The sequence below is a fragment of the Stenella coeruleoalba genome (assembly GCF_951394435.1).
Source record: "Stenella coeruleoalba genome assembly, contig: scaffold_34, whole genome shotgun sequence".
In the NCBI taxonomy this organism is placed as follows: domain Eukaryota; kingdom Metazoa; phylum Chordata; class Mammalia; order Artiodactyla; family Delphinidae; genus Stenella; species Stenella coeruleoalba.
Window position 1 is genome coordinate 21,385 of NW_027646159.1, and position 19,801 is coordinate 41,185.

At 43.6% G+C, this 19,801-nt stretch overlaps 1 long non-coding RNA gene across 17 annotated transcripts in view; it reads left to right on the top strand.

Annotated features, from left to right (window-relative positions):
• LOC307181293 overlaps positions 1 to 19,801 on the top strand; it is a 359,275-nt gene that overhangs the window by 15,231 nt on the left and 324,243 nt on the right. For 14 of the 17 annotated variants that reach the window (XR_013826343.1, XR_013826344.1, XR_013826345.1 and 11 more), the window contains exons 1-3: positions 8,467 to 8,481; positions 9,979 to 10,060; positions 19,458 to 19,543. This is a non-coding gene — a long non-coding RNA (uncharacterized lncRNA). Of the gene's footprint in view, positions 1 to 8,466; positions 8,482 to 9,978; positions 10,065 to 19,457; positions 19,544 to 19,801 lie in introns of those variants that run through there. The other 3 variants (XR_013826341.1, XR_013826342.1, XR_013826355.1) reach the window with 2 other exon arrangements.

Sequence of the window (19,801 nt, forward strand, 5' to 3'; positions counted from 1 at the left end):
CTGGGTTCCACATGCATGTTTTAGCTGAAGGAAGAATACCTTAAACCTGGAGAGTTGAGACCCGTGTAATGGGTACCATGCAATATGACTTCAAAGGGTCTTCATTTGCTCACTGAACCTCTCCAATCCTATCACTGCTGCGTTTATGCCCCTGTACACATGCTTGATTCTCTTTCGGAGACATAGCAATCCATAGGTTTTAAGATACTTACTAGTCAGGTACATTCTTAGGCATTTAATATGCGGTGTTGAGTCCATTTCGTTGAGCAAGGAGTAGCTCTTGTCTATTCCATATTTGACTTAAGGAACTTTATCTGTGCTCATTTCAATCTCTGGTTTTATGCAGCACCCCAACTCACCTTTACCCTTAAGCAAGCATAAGTTGGTTTTCTAAATTTGAGACCCTGTTCTGTTCTGTAATTCAGTTCCTGTGTAGCCAAGTTTACATTCCGTGTATTACTGATATCTTATGATGTTTCTTTTTCTGTGTGACTTACTTCAGTTAGAATCATCATACCTGAATCCACTCATTGTGCTGCTAAGGGCCTGATGACACAGATTTCATTGCTGAGTGATATTGCTTTGTAAGTAAATACCACAACTTCTTTATCCATTTTTCACTTTCTGCGATGTTGAACTTGTACTGTAAATGAGGTTCTTGTAAACAGAGCCGTTCCAAACTTTGGGCTGTCTGTGTCTTTTTGATTTTAATTTCCCTAAGCTATAGGACCATAAGTGGAAGTGCCCTAGGTTCTGTTGCTTTGTTTTTTAGATGTTTCAGGAAACACCATACACTTCTCCCGAGTGGTTGTTGGCAATTTACATCCCGCCCATCAGCATAACAAGGCTCCCAGTTCTCCATGGCCTGTCCTGCCTTTCTGGATTTTACACTTTTTTCAGATGGCCCTTTTGACCGGGGGGAAGTGAGACTTCATTGTAGTGCAGATTTCCTTTGCAAGCTTGCTTGGTTGGCCAAAAAGGGCGTATGCGTTTTTTCCTGAATATATTCAGGAAAAAACGCATACGCCCTTTTTGGCCAAGTGCATCATTGTGGACGTTCTGCCTCTTTTCCTATGCTTTCAATGCAATTCCAGTCTACCTCCTGAAATCGGTTTCCTGCAATTCTGCCCCGCTTTCAAGTCCTCTTGGCAGCCTTACTTCAGTCTATTTTTGGACGATAGCTGTCATTTATAACTCTGCAGGTTTGTGAATTACAGTGCCCCTGAGCTCCTTTCTTCAACTCGCTTTCTTTTGAGCTGGCCGCAACACCGCAGGATGGCTTCAGGCCCTAATCTGGATCCGGTACGGCACGCTGAGCCTTTGGTTAATTCCTCTTCCTGGTGGGAAATGAGAGTTAAATTTGCCCGTCCAGACACCTCCAGCTAGCCTCTCATTGGTTCTCGCTATTCCTGTTCATCTTCCGCAGAAATTGCAAACTGGGCCAAACAGGTTAAAGGCGCTGACTCTCCAAGTGGGGAGAGTGTTAGTAAAGCGTCTGGAATGTTGCACCCGAGTACCAGGGGAGGAAAACTGAGACATATTTGAACACGTCTCCCGTTCACATGGTTGATCATACTCTGGGTTCCACATGCATGTTTTAGCTGAAGGAAGAATACCTTAAACCTGGAGAGTTGAGACCCGTGTAATGGGTACCATGCAATATGACTTCAAAGGGTCTTCATTTGCTCACTGAACCTCTCCAATCCTATCACTGCTGCGTTTATGCCCCTGTACACATGCTTGATTCTCTTTCGGAGACATAGCAATCCATAGGTTTTAAGATACTTACTAGTCAGGTACATTCTTAGGCATTTAATATGCGGTGTTGAGTCCATTTCGTTGAGCAAGGAGTAGCTCTTGTCTATTCCATATTTGACTTAAGGAACTTTATCTGTGCTCATTTCAATCTCTGGTTTTATGCAGCACCCCAACTCACCTTTACCCTTAAGCAAGCATAAGTTGGTTTTCTAAATTTGAGACCCTGTTCTGTTCTGTAATTCAGTTCCTGTGTAGCCAAGTTTACATTCCGTGTATTACTGATATCTTATGATGTTTCTTTTTCTGTGTGACTTACTTCAGTTAGAATCATCATACCTGAATCCACTCATTGTGCTGCTAAGGGCCTGATGACACAGATTTCATTGCTGAGTGATATTGCTTTGTAAGTAAATACCACAACTTCTTTATCCATTTTTCACTTTCTGCGATGTTGAACTTGTACTGTAAATGAGGTTCTTGTAAACAGAGCCGTTCCAAACTTTGGGCTGTCTGTGTCTTTTTGATTTTAATTTCCCTAAGCTATAGGACCATAAGTGGAAGTGCCCTAGGTTCTGTTGCTTTGTTTTTTAGATGTTTCAGGAAACACCATACACTTCTCCCGAGTGGTTGTTGGCAATTTACATCCCGCCCATCAGCATAACAAGGCTCCCAGTTCTCCATGGCCTGTCCTGCCTTTCTGGATTTTACACCCTTTTCAGATGGCCCTTTTGACCGGGGGGAAGTGAGACTTCATTGTAGTGCAGATTTCCTTTGCAAGCTTGCTTGGTTGGCCAAAAAGGGCGTATGCGTTTTTTCCTGAATATATTCAGGAAAAAACGCATACGCCCTTTTTGGCCAAGTGCATCATTGTGGACGTTCTGCCTCTTTTCCTATGCTTTCAATGCAATTCCAGTCTACCTCCTGAAATCGGTTTCCTGCAATTCTGCCCCGCTTTCAAGTCCTCTTGGCAGCCTTACTTCAGTCTATTTTTGGACGATAGCTGTCATTTATAACTCTGCAGGTTTGTGAATTACAGTGCCCCTGAGCTCCTTTCTTCAACTCGCTTTCTTGTGACCTGGCCGCAACACCGCAGGATGGCTTCAGGCCCTAATCTGGTTCTGGCCCGGCATGCTGAGCCTTTGGTTAATTCCTCTTCCTGGTGGGAAATGAGAGTTAAATTTGCCCGTCCAGACACCTCCAGCTAGCCTCTCATTGGTTCTCGCTATTCCTGTTCATCTTCCGCAGAAATTGCAAACTGGGCCAAACAGGAGGTTAAAGGGACTGACTCTCCAAGTGGGGAGAGTGTTAGTAAAGCGTCTGGAATGTTGCACCCGAGTACCAGGGTACGAAAACTGAGACATATTTGAACACGTCTCCCGATCACATGGTTGATCATACTCTAGGTTCCACATGCATGTTTTAGCTGAAGGAAGAATACCTTAAACCTGGGTAGTTGAAACCCGTGGAATGGGTACCATGCAATATGACTTCAAAGGGTCTTCATTTGCTCACCGAACCTCTCCAATCCTATCACTGCTGCATTTATGCCTCTGTACACATGCTTGATTCTCTATCGGAGACATAGCAATCCATAGGTTTTAAGATACTTACTAGTCAGGTACATTCTTAGGCGTTTAATATGGGGTGTTGAGTCCATTTCGTTGAGCAAGGAGTAGCTCTTGTCTATTCCATATTTGGCTTAAGGAACTTTATCTGTGCTCATTTCAATCTCTGGTTTTATGCAGCACCCCAACTCACCTTTACCCTTAAGCAAGAATAAGTTGGTTTTCTAAATTTGAGACCCTGTTCTGTTCTGTAATTCACTTCCTGTGTAGCCAAGTTTCCATTCCGTGTATTACTGATATCTTATGATGTTTCTTTTTCTGTGTGACTTATTTCAGTTAGAATCATCATACCTGAATCCACTCATTGTGCTGCTAAGGGCCTGATGACACAGATTTCATTGCTGAGTGATATTGCTTTGTAAGTAAATACCACAACTTCTTTATCCATTTTTCACTTTCTGCGATGTTGAACTTGTACTGTAAACGAGGTTCTTGTAAACAGAGCCGTTCCAAACTTTGGGGTGGCTGTGTCTTTTTGATTTTAATTTCCCTAAGCTATAGGACCATAAGTGGAAGTGCCCTAGGTTCTGTTGCTTTGTTTTTTAGATGTTTCAGGAAACACCATACACTTCTCCCGAGTGGTTGTTGGCAATTTACATCCCGCCCATCAGCATAACAAGGCTCCCAGTTCTCCATGGCCTGTCCTGCCTTTCTGGATTTTACACTTTTTTCAGATGGCCCTTTTGACCGGGGGGAAGTGAGACTTCATTGTAGTGCAGATTTCCTTTGCAAGCTTGCTTGGTTGGCCAAAAAGGGCGTATGCGTTTTTTCCTGAATATATTCAGGAAAAAACGCATACGCCCTTTTTGGCCAAGTGCATCATTGTGGACGTTCTGCGTCTTTTCCTATGCTTTCAATGCAATTCCAGTCTACCTCCTGAAATCGGTTTCCTGCAATTCTGCCCCGCTTTCAAGTCCTCTTGGCAGCCTTACTTCAGTCTATTTTTGGACGATAGCTGTCATTTATAACTCTGCAGGTTTGTGAATTACAGTGCCCCTGAGCTCCTTTCTTCAACTCGCTTTCTTGTGACCTGGCCGCAACACCGCAGGATGGCTTCAGGCCCTAATCTGGTTCTGGTACGGCATGCTGAGCCTTTGGTTATTTCCTTTTCCTGGTGGGAAATGAGAGTTAAATTTGCCCGTCCAGACACCTCCAGCTAGCCTCTCATTGGTTCTCGCTATTCCTGTTCATCTTCCGCAGAAATTGCAAACTGGGCCAAACAGGAGGTTAAAGGCGCTGACTCTCCAAGTGGGGAGAGTGTTAGTAAAGCGTCTGGAATGTTGCACCTGAGTACCAGGGGAGGAAAACTGAGACATATTTGAACACGTCTCCCGATCACATGGTTGATCATACTCTAGGTTCCACATGCATGTTTTAGCTGAAGGAAGAATACCTTAAACCTGGGTAGTTGAAACCCGTGGAATGGGTACCATGCAATATGACTTCAAAGGGTCTTCATTTGCTCACCGAACCTCTCCAATCCTATCACTGCTGCATTTATGCCTCTGTACACATGCTTGATTCTCTATCGGAGACATAGCAATCCATAGGTTTTAAGATACTTACTAGTCAGGTACATTCTTAGGCGTTTAATATGGGGTGTTGAGTCCATTTCGTTGAGCAAGGAGTAGCTCTTGTCTATTCCATATTTGGCTTAAGGAACTTTATCTGTGCTCATTTCAATCTCTGGTTTTATGCAGCACCCCAACTCACCTTTACCCTTAAGCAAGAATAAGTTGGTTTTCTAAATTTGAGACCCTGTTCTGTTCTGTAATTCAGTTCCTGTGTAGCCAAGTTTCCATTCCGTGTATTACTGATATCTTATGATGTTTCTTTTTCTGTGTGACTTATTTCAGTTAGAATCATCATACCTGAATCCACTCATTGTGATGCTAAGGGCCTGATGACATAGATTTCATTGCTGAGTGATATTGCTTTGTAAGTAAATACCACAACTTCTTTATCCATTTTTCACTTTCTGCGATGTTGAACTTGTACTGTAAACGAGGTTCTTGTAAACAGAGGCGTCCCAAACTTTGGGGTGGCTGTGTCTGTTTGATTTTAATTTCCCTAAGCTATAGGACCATAAGTGGCAGTGCCCTAGGCTCTGTTGCTTTGTTTTTTAGATGTTTCAGGAAACACCATACACTTCTCCCGAGTGTCTGTTGGCAATTTACATCCCGCCCATCAGCATAACAAGGATCCCAGTTCTCCATGGCCTGTCCTGCCTTTCTGGATTTTACACTTTTTTCAGATGGCCCTTTTGACCAGGGGGAAGTGAGACTTCATTGTAGTGCAGATTTCCTTTGCAAGCTTGCTTGGTTGGCCAAAAAGGGCGTATGCGTTTTTTCCTGAATATATTCAGGAAAAAACGCATACGCCCTTTTTGGCCAAGTGCATCATTGTGGACGTTCTGCCTCTTTTCCTATGCTTTCAATGCAATTCCAGTCTACCTCCTGAAATCGGTTTCCTGCAATTCTGCCCCGCTTTCAAGTCCTCTTGGCAGCCTTACTTCAGTCTATTTTTGGACGATAGCTGTCATTTATAACTCTGCAGGTTTGTGAATTACAGTGCCCCTGAGCTCCTTTCTTCAACTCGCTTTCTTGTGACCTGGCCGCAACACCGCAGGATGGCTTCAGGCCCTAATCTGGTTCCGGCCCGGCATGCTGAGCCTTTGGTTAATTCCTCTTCCTGGTGGGAAATGAGAGTTAAATTTGCCCGTCCAGACACCTCCAGCTAGTCTCTCATTGGTTCTCGCTATTCCTGTTCATCTTCCGCAGAAATTGCAAACTGGGCCAAACAGGAGGTTAAAGGGACTGACTCTCCAAGTGGGGAGAGTGTTAGTAAAGCGTCTGGAATGTTGCATCCGAGTACCAGGGTACGAAAACTGAGACATATTTGAACACGTCTCCCGATCACATGGTTGATCATACTCTAGGTTCCACATGCATGTTTTAGCTGAAGGAAGAATACCTTAAACCTGGGTAGTTGAAACCCGTGGAATGGGTACCATGCAATATGACTTCAAAGGGTCTTCATTTGCTCACCGAACCTCTCCAATCCTATCACTGCTGCGTTTATGCCCCTGTACACATGCTTGATTCTCTTTTGGAGACATAGCAATCCATAGGTTTTAAGATAATTACAAGTCAGGTACATTCTTAGGCGTTTAATATGCGGTGTTGAGTCCATTTCGTTGAGCAAGGAGTAGCTCTTGTCTATTCCATATTTGGCTTAAGGAACTTTATCTGTTCTCATTTCAATCTCTGGTTTTATGCAGCACCCCAACTCACCTTTACCCTTAAGCAAGCATAAGTTGTTTTTCTAAATTTGAGTCCCTGTTCTATTCTGTAATTCAGTTCCTGTGTAGCCAAGTTTACATTCCGTGTATTACTGATATCTTATGATGTTTCTTTTTCTGTGTGACTTACTTCAGTTAGAATCATCATACCTGAATCCACTCATTGTGCTGCTAAGGGCCTGATGACACAGATTTCATTGCTGAGTGATATTGCTTTGTAAGTAAATACCACAACTTCTTTATCCATTTTTCACTTTCTGCGATGTTGAACTTGTACTGTAAACGAGGTTCTTGTAAACAGAGCCATTCCAAACTTTGGGGTGGCTGTGTCTTTTTGATTTTAATTTCCCTAAGCTATAGGACCATAAGTGGAAGTGCCCTAGGTTCTGTTGCTTTGTTTTTTAGATGTTTCAGGAAACACCATACACTTCTCCCGAGTGGTTGTTGGCAATTTACATCCCGCCCATCAGCATAACAAGGCTCCCAGTTCTCCATGGCCTGTCCTGCCTTTCTGGATTTTACACTTTTTTCAGATGGCCCTTTTGACCGGGGGGAAGTGAGACTTCATTGTAGTGCAGATTTCCTTTGCAAGCTTGCTTGGTTGGCCAAAAAGGGCGTATGCGTTTTTTCCTGAATATATTCAGGAAAAAACGCATACGCCCTTTATGGCCAAGTGCATCATTGTGTACGTTCTGCCTCTTTTCCTATGCTTTCAATGCAATTCCAGTCTACCTCCTGAAATCGGTTTCCTGCAATTCTGCCCCGCTTTCAAGTCCTCTTGGCAGCCTTACTTCAGTCTATTTTTGGACGATAGCTGTCATTTATAACTCTGCAGGTTTGTGAATTACAGTGCCCCTGAGCTCCTTTCTTCAACTCGCTTTCTTGTGACCTGGCCGCAACACCGCAGGATGGCTTCAGGCCCTAATCTGGTTCCGGTACGGCATGCTGAGCCTTTGGTTATTTCCTCTTCCTGGTGGGAAATGAGAGTTAAATTTGCCCGTCCAGACACCTCCAGCTAGCCTCTCATTGGTTCTCGCTATTCCTGTTCATCTTCCGCAGAAATTGCAAACTGGGCCAAACAGGAGGTTAAAGGCGCTGACTCTCCAAGTGGGGAGAGTGTTAGTAAAGCGTCTGGAATGTTGCACCTGAGTACCAGGGGAGGAAAACTGAGACATATTTGAACACGTCTCCCGATCACATGGTTGATCATACTCTAGGTTCCACATGCATGTTTTAGCTGAAGGAAGAATACCTTAAACCTGGGTAGTTGAAACCCGTGGAATGGGTACCATGCAATATGACTTCAAAGGGTCTTCATTTGCTCACCGAACCTCTCCAATCCTATCACTGCTGCATTTATGCCTCTGTACACATGCTTGATTCTCTATCGGAGACATAGCAATCCATAGGTTTTAAGATACTTACTAGTCAGGTACATTCTTAGGCGTTTAATATGGGGTGTTGAGTCCATTTCGTTGAGCAAGGAGTAGCTCTTGTCTATTCCATATTTGGCTTAAGGAACTTTATCTGTGCTCATTTCAATCTCTGGTTTTATGCAGCACCCCAACTCACCTTTACCCTTAAGCAAGAATAAGTTGGTTTTCTAAATTTGAGACCCTGTTCTGTTCTGTAATTCAGTTCCTGTGTAGCCAAGTTTCCATTCCGTGTATTACTGATATCTTATGATGTTTCTTTTTCTGTGTGACTTATTTCAGTTAGAATCATCATACCTGAATCCACTCATTGTGATGCTAAGGGCCTGATGACATAGATTTCATTGCTGAGTGATATTGCTTTGTAAGTAAATACCACAACTTCTTTATCCATTTTTCACTTTCTGCGATGTTGAACTTGTACTGTAAACGAGGTTCTTGTAAACAGAGGCGTCCCAAACTTTGGGGTGGCTGTGTCTGTTTGATTTTAATTTCCCTAAGCTATAGGACCATAAGTGGCAGTGCCCTAGGCTCTGTTGCTTTGTTTTTTAGATGTTTCAGGAAACACCATACACTTCTCCCGAGTGTCTGTTGGCAATTTACATCCCGCCCATCAGCATAACAAGGATCCCAGTTCTCCATGGCCTGTCCTGCCTTTCTGGATTTTACACTTTTTTCAGATGGCCCTTTTGACCAGGGGGAAGTGAGACTTCATTGTAGTGCAGATTTCCTTTGCAAGCTTGCTTGGTTGGCCAAAAAGGGCGTATGCGTTTTTTCCTGAATATATTCAGGAAAAAACGCATACGCCCTTTTTGGCCAAGTGCATCATTGTGGACGTTCTGCCTCTTTTCCTATGCTTTCAATGCAATTCCAGTCTACCTCCTGAAATCGGTTTCCTGCAATTCTGCCCCGCTTTCAAGTCCTCTTGGCAGCCTTACTTCAGTCTATTTTTGGACGATAGCTGTCATTTATAACTCTGCAGGTTTGTGAATTACAGTGCCCCTGAGCTCCTTTCTTCAACTCGCTTTCTTTTGAGCTGGCCGCAACACCGCAGGATGGCTTCAGGCCCTAATCTGGTTCCGGTACGGCACGCTGAGCCTTTGGTTATTTCCTCTTCCTGGTGGGAAATGAGAGTTAAATTTGCCCGTCCAGACACCTCCAGCTAGTCTCTCATTGGTTCTCGCTATTCCTGTTCATCTTCTGCAGAAATTGCAAACTGGGCCAAACAGGAGGTTAAAGGCGCTGACTCTCCAAGTGGGGAGAGTGTTAGTAAAGCGTCTGGAATGTTGCACCCGAGTACCAGGGGAGGAAAACTGAGACATATTTGAACACGTCTCCCGTTCACATGGTTGATCATACTGGGGTTCCACATGCATGTTTTAGCTGAAGGAAGAATACCTTAAACCTGGAGAGTTGAGACCCGTGGAATGGGTACCATGCAATATGACTTCAAAGGGTCTTCATTTGCTCACCGAACCTCTCCAATCCTATCACTGCTGTGTTTATGCCCCTGTACACATGCTTGATTCTCTTTTGGAGACATAGCAATCCATAGGTTTTACGATACTTACTAGTCAGGTACATTCTTAGGCGTTTAATATGCGGTGTTGAGTCCATTTCGTTGAGCAAGGAGTAGCTCTTGTCTATTCCATATTTGACTTAAGGAACTTTATCTGTGCTCATTTCAATCTCTGGTTTTATGCAGCACCCCACCTCACCTTTACCCTTAAGCAAGCATAAGTTGTTTTTCTAAATTTGAGACCCTGTTCTGTTCTGTAATTCAGTTCCTGTGTAGCCAAGTTTCCATTCCGTGTATTACTGATATCTTATGATGTTTCTTTTTCTGTGTGACTTATTTCAGTTAGAATCATCATACCTGAATCCACTCATTGTGATGCTAAGGGCCTGATGACATAGATTTCATTGCTGAGTGATATTGCTTTGTAAGTAAATACCACAAATTCTTTATCCATTTTTCACTTTCTGCGATGTTGAACTTGTACTATAAAAGAGGTTCTTGTAAACAGAGGCGTCCCAAACTTTGGGGTGGCTGTGTCTTTTTGATTTTAATTTCCCTAAGCTATAGGACCATAAGTGGCAGTGCCCTAGGCTCTGTTGCTTTGTTTTTTAGATGTTTCAGGAAACACCATACACTTCTCCCGAGTGTCTGTTGGCAATTTACATCCCGCCCATCAGCATAACAAGGCTCCCAGTTCTCCATGGCCTGTCCTGCCTTTCTGGATTTTACACTTTTTTCAGATGGCCCTTTTGACCGGGGGGAAGTGAGACTTCATTGTAGTGCAGATTTCCTTTGCAAGCTTGCTTGGTTGGCCAAAAAGGGCGTATGCGTTTTTTCCTGAATATATTCAGGAAAAAACGCATACGCCCTTTTTGGCCAAGTGCATCATTGTGGACGTTCTGCCTCTTTTCCTATGCTTTCAATGCAATTCCAGTCTACCTCCTGAAATCGGTTTCCTGCAATTCTGCCCCGCTTTCAAGTCCTCTTGGCAGCCTTACTTCAGTCTATTTTTGGACGATAGCTGTCATTTATAACTCTGCAGGTTTGTGAATTACAGTGCCCCTGAGCTCCTTTCTTCAACTCGCTTTCTTGTGACCTGGCCGCAACACCGCAGGATGGCTTCAGGCCCTAATGTGGTTCCGGCCCGGCATGCTGAGCCTTTGGTTAATTCCTCTTCCTGGTGGGAAATGAGAGTTAAATTTGCCCGTCCAGACACCTCCAGCTAGCCTCTCATTGGTTCTCGCTATTCCTGTTCATCTTCCGCAGAAATTGCAAACTGGGCCAAACAGGAGGTTAAAGGGACTGACTCTCCAAGTCGGGAGAGTGTTAGTAAAGCGTCTGGAATGTTGCACCCGAGTACCAGGGTACGAAAACTGAGACATATTTGAACACGTCTCCCGATCACATGGTTGATCATACTCTAGGTTCCCCATGCATGTTTTAGCTGAAGGAAGAATACCTTAAACCTGGGTAGTTGAAACCCGTGGAATGGGTACCATGTAATATGACTTCAAAGGGTCTTCATTTGCTCACCGAACCTCTCCAATCCTATCACTGCTGCATTTATGCCCCTGTACACATGCTTGATTCTCTTTTGGAGACATAGCAATCCATAGGTTTTAAGATACTTACAAGTCAGGTACATTCTTAGGCGTTTAATATGCGGTGTTGAGTCCATTTCGTTGAGCAAGGAGTAGCTCTTGTCTATTCCATATTTGGCTTAAGGAACTTTATCTGTGCTCATTTCAATCTCTGGTTTTATGCAGCACCCCAACTCACCTTTACCCTTAAGCAAGCATAAGTTGTTTTTCTAAATTTGAGTCCCTGTTCTGTTCTGTAATTCAGTTCCTGTGTAGCCAAGTTTACATTCCGTGTATTACTGATATCTTATGATGTTTCTTTTTCTGTGTGACTTACTTCAGTTAGAATCATCATAACTGAATCCACTCATTGTGCTGCTAAGGGCCTGATGACACAGATTTCATTGCTGAGTGATATTGCTTTGTAAGTAAATACCACAATTTCTTTATCCATCTTTCACTTTCTGCGATGTTGAACTTGTACTGTAAACGAGGTTCTTGTAAACACAGCTGTTCCAAACTTTGGGGTGGCTGTGTCTTTTTGATTTTAATTTCCCTAAGCTATAGGACCATAAGTGGAAGTGCCTTAGGTTCTGTTGCTTTGTTTTTTAGATGTTTCAGGAAACACCATACACTTCTCCCGAGTGGTTGTTGGCAATTTATATCCCGCCCATCAGCATAACAAGGCTCCCAGTTCTCCATGGCCTGTCCTGCCTTTCTGGATTTTACACTTTTTTCAGATGGCCCTTTTGACCGGGGGGAAGTGAGACTTCATTGTAGTGCAGATTTCCTTTGCAAGCTTGCTTGGTTGGCCAAAAAGGGCGTATGCGTTTTTTCCTGAATATATTCAGGAAAAAACGCATACGCCCTTTTTGGCCAAGTGCATCATTGTGGACGTTCTGCCTCTTTTCCTATGCTTTCAATGCAATTCCAGTCTACCTCCTGAAATCGGTTTCCTGCAATTCTGCCCCGCTTTCAAGTCCTCTTGGCAGCCTTACTTCAGTCTATTTTTGGACGATAGCTGTCATTTATAACTCTGCAGGTTTGTGAATTACAGTGCCCCTGAGCTCCTTTCTTCAACTCGCTTTCTTTTGAGCTGGCCGCAACACCGCAGGATGGCTTCAGGCCCTAATCTGGTTCCGGTACGGCATGCTGAGCCTTTGGTTATTTCCTCTTCCTGGTGGGAAATGAGAGTTAAATTTGCCCGTCCAGACACCTCCAGCTAGCCTCTCATTGGTTCTCGCTATTCCTGTTCATCTTCCGCAGAAATTGCAAACTGGGCCAAACAGGAGGTTAAAGGCGCTGACTCTCCAAGTGGGGAGAGTGTTAGGAAAGCGTCTGGAATGTTGCACCCGAGTACCAGGGGAGGAAAACTGAGACATATTTGAACACGTCTCCCGATCACATGGTTGATCATACTCTAGGTTCCACATGCATGTTTTAGCTGAAGGAAGAATACCTTAAACCTGGGTAGTTGAAACCCGTGGAATGGGTACCATGCAATATGACTTCAAAGGGTCTTCATTTGCTCACCGAACCTCTCCAATCCTATCACTGCTGCGTTTATGCCCCTGTACACACGCTTGATTCTCTTACGGAGACATAGCAATCCATAGGTTTTAAGATACTTACTTGTCAGGTACATTCTTAGGCGTTTAATATGGGGTGTTGAGTCCATTTCGTTGAGCAAGGAGTAGCTCTTGTCTATTCCATATTTGGCTTAAGGAACTTTATCTGTGCTCATTTCAATCTCTGGTTTTATGCAGCACCCCAACTCACCTTTACCCTTAAGCAAGAATAAGTTGGTTTTCTAAATTTGAGACCCTGTTCTGTTCTGTAATTCATTTCCTGTGTAGCCAAGTTTACATTCCGTGTATTACTGATATCTTATGATGTTTCTTTTTCTGTGTGACTTATTTCAGTTAGAATCATCATACCTGAATCCACTCATTGTGCTGCTAAGGGCCTGATGACACAGATTTCATTGCTGAGTGATATTGCTTTGTAAGTAAATACCACAACGTCTTTATCCATTTTTCACTTTCTGCGATGTTGAACTTGTACTGTAAACGAGGTTCTTGTAAACAGAGCCGTTCCAAACTTTGGGGTGGCTGTGTCTTTTTGATTTTAATTTCCCTAAGCTATAGGACCATAAGTGGAAGTGCCCTAGGTTCTGTTGCTTTGTTTTTTAGATGTTTCAGGAAACACCATACACTTCTCCCGAGTGGTTGTTGGCAATTTATATCCCGCCCATCAGCATAACAAGGCTCCCAGTTCTCCATGGCCTGTCCTGCCTTTCTGGATTTTACACTTTTTTCAGATGGCCCTTTTGACCGGGGGGAAGTGAGACTTCATTGTAGTGCAGATTTCCTTTGCAAGCTTGCTTGGTTGGCCAAAAAGGGCGTATGCGTTTTTTCCTGAATATATTCAGGAAAAAACGCATACGCCCTTTTTGGCCAAGTGCATCATTGTGGACGTTCTGCCTCTTTTCCTATGCTTTCAATGCAATTCCAGTCTACCTCCTGAAATCGGTTTCCTGCAATTCTGCCCCGCTTTCAAGTCCTCTTGGCAGCCTTACTTCAGTCTATTTTTGGACGATAGCTGTCATTTATAACTCTGCAGGTTTGTGAATTACAGTGCCCCTGAGCTCCTTTCTTCAACTCGCTTTCTTTTGAGCTGGCCGCAACACCGCAGGATGGCTTCAGGCCCTAATCTGGTTCCGGTACGGCACGCTGAGCCTTTGGTTATTTCCTCTTCCTGGTGGGAAATGAGAGTTAAATTTGCCCGTCCAGACACCTCCAGCTAGCCTCTCATTGGTTCTCGCTATTCCTGTTCATCTTCCGCAGAAATTGCAAACTGGGCCAAACAGGAGGTTAAAGGCGCTGACTCTCCAAGTGGGGAGAGTGTTAGGAAAGCGTCTGGAATGTTGCACCCGAGTACCAGGGGAGGAAAACTGAGACATATTTGAACACGTCTCCCGATCACATGGTTGATCATACTCTAGGTTCCACATGCATGTTTTAGCTGAAGGAAGAATACCTTAAACCTGGGTAGTTGAAACCCGTGGAATGGGTACCATGCAATATGACTTCAAAGGGTCTTCATTTGCTCACCGAACCTCTCCAATCCTATCACTGCTGCGTTTATGCCCCTGTACACACGCTTGATTCTCTTACGGAGACATAGCAATCCATAGGTTTTAAGATACTTACTAGTCAGGTACATTCTTAGGCGTTTAATATGGGGTGTTGAGTCCATTTCGTTGAGCAAGGAGTAGCTCTTGTCTATTCCATATTTGGCTTAAGGAACTTTATCTGTGCTCATTTCAATCTCTGGTTTTATGCAGCACCCCAACTCACCTTTACCCTTAAGCAAGAATAAGTTGGTTTTCTAAATTTGAGACCCTGTTCTGTTCTGTAATTCATTTCCTGTGTAGCCAAGTTTACATTCCGTGTATTACTGATATCTTATGATGTTTCTTTTTCTGTGTGACTTATTTCAGTTAGAATCATCATACCTGAATCCACTCATTGTGCTGCTAAGGGCCTGATGACACAGATTTCATTGCTGAGTGATATTGCTTTGTAAGTAAATACCACAACGTCTTTATCCATTTTTCACTTTCTGCGATGTTGAACTTGTACTGTAAACGAGGTTCTTGTAAACAGAGCCGTTCCAAACTTTGGGGTGGCTGTGTCTTTTTGATTTTAATTTCCCTAAGCTATAGGACCATAAGTGGAAGTGCCCTAGGTTCTGTTGCTTTGTTTTTTAGATGTTTCAGGAAACACCATACACTTCTCCCGAGTGGTTATTGGCAATTTACATCCCGCCCATCAGCATAACAAGGCTCCCAGTTCTCCATGGCCTGTCCTGCCTTTCTGGATTTTACACTTTTTTCAGATGGCCCTTTTGACCGGGGGGAAGTGAGACTTCATTGTAGTGCAGATTTCCTTTGCAAGCTTGCTTGGTTGGCCAAAAAGGGCGTATGCGTTTTTTCCTGAATATATTCAGGAAAAAACGCATACGCCCTTTTTGGCCAAGTGCATCATTGTGGACGTTCTGCCTCTTTTCCTATGCTTTCAATGCAATTCCAGTCTACCTCCTGAAATCGGTTTCCTGCAATTCTGCCCCGCTTTCAAGTCCTCTTGGCAGCCTTACCTCAGTATATTTTTGGACGATAGCTGTCATTTATAACTCTGCAGGTTTGTGAATTACAGTGCCCCTGAGCTCCTTTCTTCAACTCGCTTTCTTGTGAGCTGGCCGCAACACCGCAGGATGGCTTCAGGCCCTAATCTGGTTCCGGTACGGCATGCTGAGCCTTTGGTTATTTCCTCTTCCTGGTGGGAAATGAGAGTTAAATTTGCCCGTCCAGACACCTCCAGCTAGTCTCTCATTGGTTCTCCCTATTCCTGTTCATCTTGCGCAGAAATTGCAAACTGGGCCAAACAGGAGGTTAAAGGCGCTGACTCTCCAAGTGGGGAGAGTGTTAGTAAAGCATCTGGAATTTTGCACCCGAGTACCAGGGTATGAAAACTGAGACATATTTGAACACGTCTCCTGGTCACATGGTTGATCATACTCTAGGTTCTACATGCATGTTTTAGCTGAAGGAAGAATACCTTAAACCTGGGTAGTTGAAACCCATGGAATGGGTACCATGCAATATGACTTCAAAGGGTCTTCATTTGCTCACCGAACCTCTCCAATCCTATCACTGCTGCGTTTATGCCCCTGTACACATGCTTGATTCTCTTTCGGAGACATAGCAATCCATAGGTTTTAAGATACTTACTAGTCAGGTACATACTTAGGCATTTAACATGCGGTGTTGAGTCCATTTCGTTGAGCAAGGAGTAGCTCTTGTCTATTCCGTATTTGGCTTAAGGACCTTTATCTGTGCTCATTTCAATCTCTGGTTTTATGCAGCACCCCAACTCACCTTTCCCCTTAAGCAAGCATAAGTTGGTTTTCTAAATTTGAGAACCTGTTCTGTTTTGGAATTCAGTTCCTGTGTAGGCAAGTTTCCATTCCGTGTATTACTGATATCTTATGATGTTTCCTTTCTGTGTGACTTATTTCAGTTAGAATCATCGTACCTGAATCTACTCATTATGCTGCTACGGGCCTGATGACATAGATTTCATTGCTGAGTGATACTGCATTGTACGTAAGTACCACAAGTTCTTTATCCATTTTTCACTTTCTGTGATATTGAACTTGTACGGTAAACGAGGTTCTTGTAAACGGAGGCGTCCCAAACTTTGGGGTTGCTGTGTCTTTTTGATTTTAATTTCCCTAAGCTATAGGACCATAAGTGGAAGTGCCCTAGGCTCTGTTGCTTTGTTTTTTAGATGTTTCAGGAAACACCATACACTTCTCCCGAGTGGTTGTTGGCAATTTACATCCCGCCCATCAGCATAACAAGGCTCCCAGTTCTCCATGGCCTGTCCTGCCTTTCTGGATTTTACACTTTTTTCAGATGGCCCTTTTGACCGGGGGGAAGTGAGACTTCATTGTAGTGCAGTTTTCCTTTGCAAGCTTGCTTGGTTGGCCAAAAAGGGCGTATGCGTTTTTTCCTGAATATATTCAGGAAAAAACGCATATGCCCTTTTTGGCCAAGTGCATCATTGTGGACGTTCTGCCTCTTTTCCTATGCTTTCAATGCAATTCCAGTCTACCTCCTGAAATCGGTTTCCTGCAATTCTGCCCCGCTTTCAAGTCCTCTTGGCAGCCTTACTTCAGTCTATTTTTGGACGATAGCTGTCATTTATAACTCTGCAGGTTTGTGAATTACAGTGCCCCTGAGCTCCTTTCTTCAACTCGCTTTCTTGTGACCTGGCCGCAACATCGCAGGATGGCTTCAGGCCCTAATCTGGTTCCGGCACGGCACGCTGAGCCTTTGGTTATTTCCTCATCCTGGTGGGAAATGAGAGTTAAATTTGCCCGTCCAGACACCTCCAGCTAGTCTCTCATTGGTTCTCGCTATTCCTGTTCATCTTCCGCAGAAATTGCAAACTGGGCCAAACAGGAGGTTAAAGGCGCTGACTCTCCAAGTGGGGAGAGTGTTAGTAAAGCGTCTGGAATGTTGCACCCGAGTACCAGGGGAGGAAAACTGAGACATATTTGAACACGTCTCCTGTTCACACGGTTGATCATACTCTGGGTTCCACCTGCATGTTTTAGCTGAAGGAAGAATACTTTAAACCTGCAGAGTTGAGACCCGTGGAATGGGTCCCATGCAATATGACTTCAAAGGGTCTTCATTTGCTCACCGAACCTCTCCAATCCTATCACTGCTGCGTTTATGCCCCTGTACACACGCTTGATTCTCTTTTGGAGACATAGCAATCCATAGGTTTTAAGATACTTACTAGTCAGGTACATTCTTAGGCGTTTAATATGGGGTGTTGAGTCCATTTCGTTGAGCAAGGAGTAGCTCTTGTCTATTCCATATTTGGCTTAAGGAACTTTATCTGTGCTCATTTCAATCTCTGGTTTTATGCAGCACCCCAACTCACCTTTCCCCTTAAGCAAGCATAAGTTGGTTTTCTAAATTTGAGACCCTGTTCTGTTTTGGAATGCAGTTCCTGTGTAGCCAAGTTTACATTCCGTGTATTACTGATATCTTATGATGTTTCTTTTTCTGTGTGACTTATTTCAGTTAGAATCATCATACCTGAATCCACTCATTGTGCTGCTAAGGGCCTGATGACACAGATTTCATTGCTGAGTGATATTGCTTTGTAAGTAAATACCACAACTTCTTTATCCATTTTTCACTTTCTGCGATGTTGAACTTGTACTGTAAACGAGGTTCTTGTAAACAGAGCCATTCCAAACATTTGGGTGGCTGTGTCTTTTTGATTTTAATTTCCCTAAGCTATAGGACCATAAGTGGAAGTGCCCTAGGTTCTGTTGCTTTGTTTTTTAGATGTTTCAGGAAACAGCATACACTTCTCCCCAGTGGTTGTTGGCAATTTACATCCTGCCCATCAGCATAACAAGGCTCCCAGTTCTCCATGGCCTGTCCTGCCTTTCTGGATTTTACACTTTTTTCAGATGGCCCTTTTGACTGGGGGGAAGTGAGACTTCATTGTAGTGCAGATTTCCTTTGCAAGCTTGCTTGGTTGGCCAAAAAGGGCGTATGCGTTTTTTCCTGAATATATTCAGGAAAAAACGCATACGCCCTTTTTGGCCAAGTGCATCATTGTGGACGTTCTGCCTCTTTTCCTATTCTTTCAATGCAATTCCAGTCTACCTCCTGAAATCGGTTTCCTGCAATTCTGCCCCGCTTTCAAGTCCTCTTGGCAGCCTTACTTCAGTCTATTTTTGGACGATAGCTGTCATTTATAACTCTGCAGGTTTGTGAATTACAGTGCCCCTGAGCTCCTTTCTTCAACTCGCTTTCTTGTGACCTGGCCGCAACACCGCAGGATGGCTTCAGGCCCTAATCTGGTTCCGGCCCGGCATGCTGAGCCTTTGGTTAATTCCTCTTCCTGGTGGGAAATGAGAGTTAAATTTGCCCGTCCAGACACCTCCAGCTAGCCTCTCATTGGTTCTCGCTATTCCTGTTCATCTTCCGCAGAAATTGCAAACTGGGCCAAACAGGAGGTTAAAGGGACTGACCCTCCAAGTAGGGAGAGTGTTAGTAAAGCGTCTGGAATGTTGCACCCGAGTACCAGGGGAGGAAAACTGAGACATATTTGAACACATCTCCTGATCACATGGTTGATCATACTCTAGGTTCCACATGCATGTTTTAGCTGAAGGAAGAATACCTTAAACCTGGGTAGTTGAAACCCGTGGAATGGGTACCATGCAATATGATTTCAAAGGGTCTTCATTTGCTCACCGAACCTCTCCAATCCTATCACTGCTGCGTTTATGCCCCTGTACACATGCTTGATTCTCTTTCGGAGACATAGCAATCCATAGGTTTTAAGATACTTACTAGTCAGGTACATTCTTAGGCGTTTAATATGGGGTGTTGAGTCCATTTCGTTGAGCAAGGAGTAGCTCTTGTCTATTCCATATTTGGCTTAAGGAACTTTATCTGTGCTCATTTCAATCTCTGGTTTTATGCAGCACCCCAACTCACCTTTACCCTTAAGCAAGAATAAGTTGGTTTTCTAAATTTGAGACCCTGTTCTGTTCTGTAATTCAGTTCCTGTTTAGCCAAGTTTACATTCCGTGTATTACTGATATCTTATGATGTTTCTTTTTCTGTGTGACTTACTTCAGTTAGAATCATCATACCTGAATCCACTCATTGTGCTGCTAAGGGCCTGATGACACAGATTTCATTGCTGAGTGATATTGCTTTTTAAGTAAATACCACAACTTCTTTATCCATTTTTCACTTTCTGCGATGTTGAACTTGTAATGTAAATGAGGTTCTTGTAAACAGAGCCGTTCGAAAATTTGGGGTGGCTGTGTCTTTTTGATTTTAATTTCCCTAAGCTATAGGACCATGAGTGGAAGTGCCCTAGGTTCTGTTGCTTTGTTTTTTAGATGTTTCAGGAAACACCATACACTTCTCCCGAGTGGTTGTTGGCAATTTACATCCCGCCCATCAGCATAACAAG